Source organism: Numida meleagris, chromosome 3 (assembly GCF_002078875.1).
Source record: "Numida meleagris isolate 19003 breed g44 Domestic line chromosome 3, NumMel1.0, whole genome shotgun sequence".
NCBI classification, from domain to species: Eukaryota; Metazoa; Chordata; class Aves; order Galliformes; family Numididae; genus Numida; species Numida meleagris.
The window spans coordinates 46766595-46771029 of NC_034411.1; positions in this window are offsets into that span (position 1 = coordinate 46766595).

Consider the following 4435-nt stretch of genomic DNA (forward strand, 5'->3'; position numbering starts at 1 on the left):
TTATCAGCTGAGTATCAAACTGTTTGGCTCCCTTCTCAAACTCAAGTGACCACAAAAAAATGTACAAACATATCAGATTTAACAGTCCATGGAACTGTCACAGCAGAAGAACAGATTATGTGCTGTCAAATGCACATTTACTGTCACCCGCAGGAGTCTGATATCTTCCTCTGCCACTGGGAGCTATGAGGGCTGTGACCTGCCAGAGGTATTTCAGTGGGCAGGTAATGAAGTGTTACATTCTGGTGCTGAAAGACCCGCTCCTGCGGGACTTGCTCCAATATACATAAAGCAAACATTTAGATTATATATATGTCTACAGAGCTATTCCCCTATGAAGCTTGATTTGTATAAGTTTATAAAGTATTCAGAAACCCTCAGAGAAAGTTTGTAAGAAACAATGTGAAATAATCCTAGTAAGCAGTAAGTGGGAGGATGGGAGGCACATTTCCTGTGTTTCTATTACAGCCCAGTGGCTTCAGCTCACACAGCATAATAATCTGATTACTGCCATTTAATTCTTTGTTGTATTATAACAACATAACTCTTTGAATAACATTTGAGCTTTACTGTTTTCCTTCAGTGTTCACCTAAACACATAGTATTTCAGCAGATTTAAATTCAATGCTTTCTTTCCCATCTCTTGCTTGTGTTTTTCTATTAACACGTTTGCTACACTTATCTCAGTAACATGTCTAAGAAAGTTATCAAAGGGCAGAGAACCATCAGATTTATCAATGCTAATGTCACTGGATTCAAGGCATCTTGTCTTTATTACAATTGCATTAAGAATATGGAATAAATCAAATAGGGAAGCATTTGTCTTGTGGAGAGCTAAAGAAAGCTAAATAGGATGTTGGTTGGAACTTGGTTTTTCCCTACTACTGAATGCAGAAAAGATATCAGAAAAGTGGATCATTGAAATTTCTGTGTCTTGTTGCTCTCGCTCAGTAATCCTTGCTGCCCACTTACCTGAAGTGAGAAATATCATCCCTAACCTTCTTGGGGATAGGATCTGACAACAGTTCAACTTCATTTCTATAAATTCACTACCACTACAAAGAGAAGCAGAAGTAATACGATTATGCCAATATGTCCTGGAAATGTTTTTGCAGCAGGATAATCACTGGGAGTAGTTTAATTCTACTTCTTATATGTTTTTACTTGCCATCCAATTCTGACTGTTTCCAGACCAAAAAAATAGTTTCCCTGCTAGATCTATTGCAATGGGATGCCACTAGAGACAACTTCTTCCACTGCAGCTGACCAAAGCCTGGTTATTTCGCTAGAGCATATTAAAAGTAAATAATTAAACAAAGGAAAATATATGCAAAAAACCATAAAAGGACAACATCATCTGAACTCTGACGTATTTTAGAGAATTCTACAGAGCATATGTGTTTGACAAACATGTCCAAAGATGACAAGATGAACAACAAAGCAAATTCAAAAACAGCATGATGTGAACAAACTGTGAAGGGAAAAGAAGCCCACATTCATTCTCTCTCTTTTACTGTGTTGAGATGTCACTGAGGTTGTTTGTGATCACAGATAGGAGAACAGCAGTCTTCCTCAATACAATTAAAATTATTTAAAAACAAAAAACAAAAAACAGAAAACAAAAAACTGTACACCAAAGGCGAGTCAAACCGGATAATCAAATGAAGAGAAACATCACCTTTGATTTCTCTTTTCATTTGGTTGCAGAATCCTGAAAGGAACTTTCTGAGAGCTACCAAGAATACACTCCACAGAAACAATAAAAATACCTTCCTTTCTTCTAACCTAAGTGTTTTGAAACAGCTTGAAGAAAAAGTAAAAACAAAACACTTTCAGCAAAATCCATTCAGCCAGAAAGCAACAATTTCTTTGCTTTGGCTAGCAAAATATTTGCTAATGGTTCCACTGAACTGACACACTCCCACAGAAGATTTAAGTGTTGTCTGTTCCTTCCCTTTTGCACCTCCTCCTTCCCCTCCTCCTTTCCTCCCTCCAAAATGAGCAGTACTTGGGCTTTGGACCTAAAACACATCAGGAACCGTTGTAACAATTTCACAGTGCAGATGATGGAATGACAGCGTCTAGGAACATTCCTGTTTCAATTACTGGTATAGACACAGCCAAAATGTCCAAGGGTTGTTCACATTTAACTCAATGTTCTGGAAAGGCAGGCTGCACTTATTACAAGTTTGACTTGCTGTGCTAGGATAGTACAGGGAACTAATTAATCTGAGTTAAGCACATATCTGTTTCTTTTAGTAAACAGTCTCAGTGTTCCATAATTCCTCAAATTCCATATAATCACAATCACAATAAAATATTTTAATTACTCAACATTGAAGACTGCCTCCATTCCAGAGAAACATACAAAGTTTTTGAAAGCCATATTTCTTCTTAGTCCTATTTGAAATAATGAGATGAGACTTGTTCTGGGTGATTTTTCTGGAGTAACGCATACTTGGCATTCTAATATCCTGAAACTGTGAAAAATTACATTCTAACCTTAATCTGAGACTTTACTAAGCTTCATCCAATTCATTTTAGATGAGCATCATTTAACTTGTTCTTCCTGTTATACACTGTTTTGTACTCCTCAAACATTTAGTCTTTTAGTCTGATTCCCATCTAGTTACTGATTTATTGGTGTGTGGTTATATTAAAATCTCCTATCAAGCCCCTGTAAAAGAATTCTGTTGTTGCACTTCTTCATAATTGGGATTCTTCTAATCTATTAAGTCGTTCTGGTGCTAGTTTGATTAACATTGTGTTTCGGTGGGGACTAGATTTAGACATGTGAAATAAATCTGTCATTTTCATGGACAATGAAAATAAATTTGGGGGATTTCTGTCCAAAATAATCAATTTTTTTCCTTGGTTGTCTGTCTGATACAGTATCTGTTTTTCTGGATCATCAAAGATGCAAAATATTTCTATGCTAGTGATTTTTAGTTACTTCATTTAAAGTATTTAGCAGCAATGTTTTTGCAAATTTGTCACACAGTTGTCCATATCACAAAACTGTAAAGATATGGTCATCTGAAAAGGGGGGAAAAAAGATAACAAGACTCTTTCCAAATTTTTTTTTTTTTTTTTTGTAATTCTTCTGTGTATGTTTGGGGTTTAGTGACAGGTTCCTTTTTTGTTCCCAGCTATTCCACAAGAAGGAACAGCCCTGAGAATGGCAAAGTAAATCTGCAGTACCCAAAGGTGAGCACATCCCTCCATATCTCATCTGACCTCTAGAAGTAGCAGGCTGTTTCTGTCAAATATTGCAATTCAGCTTTCCTTAATTTCAGAGCACAACATCCAGAACACTGACGGTCAATGGGAATGTCCAGACATCCCATTATGCCTACAAAATGGAAGACACTGGACTGATTTGTGCAGTAAGAAAAAAAAATTGGGTAACAAAGAGAGAGAAAAAATAAAGATGAGAACTGTTGCCATGTTCCCTCGTTGCAGTTCTCCCACCCCTTCATAGTTTCTAAGAATGCTCTGCAGGAGCAGCTGAAGAGAAGCTGGCAACACAAACGCAACACATCAAGTGGCGAGTGAGAAGAGTTACCAGATATGTAAATAGTTGGTTATTATATTTTTTGATATATAAATATTGCTGTCCAGAAGTTCCAAACCTAGCAAAGGACAAGTAATGAACATCTTCAACACTAAACCACTAAATTAGATATGACGTTAATAGCAACCATTTAATGTAGTTTGGCTCTGCTTTGATGGCCATTTTAATTAGATTGCTGCTGTGCTGAACTGAAAAGCTGCTGACAGCTTCAGAAAACTATGGCTTGCAATACAGAATCTCACATGATGTTGTTGGATCCCAATTTGCATGTATAACTAATGAGGTACGTCTCTCTTTGGGCAGCTCTTAGAGGACTGTAATTTGATTCGGATGTCAGGCAAACACATGGGCATTCACCACCAACTCCCTGGCCTATGATCTGAGTACTAAGGACTATTCCTTTGATGGGCTCCAGCGGTGGGACGCTGCAACTGCTGTAACAATTGCTGCCTTATTATGAGGTTAATAGCTACTTGGTCTGTTGATTTAAATGTCAAATGCTTGTCACCACGTGTGTGGACAAGAAGATTAGATGAATTTTAATAGTAAAGAGGGGAAGTACTACAAATACCTCTCAACAGCAATCAAAATCCCAGCAGAACAAAAACCTTGCACAAGAAATAGTATCCCATGCAATTAGTTTGATCTCAAATGTAGGACATCATCCCTTCTGTAACTTTGTAGAAGAACTAAAGAAGTTAAAGTCCAGCTTCCCTTGAACTCCACAGGAAAAGAGGAAGGAGAAAAATGACTGCATTATGGAATCATAGACATCAAATACATCAAAAGGGAAAAGCACCGTAACTTCAGGTTTTCATTTATATGTCTAGTCACTAGCTGATTAGAAATGCATACATATAT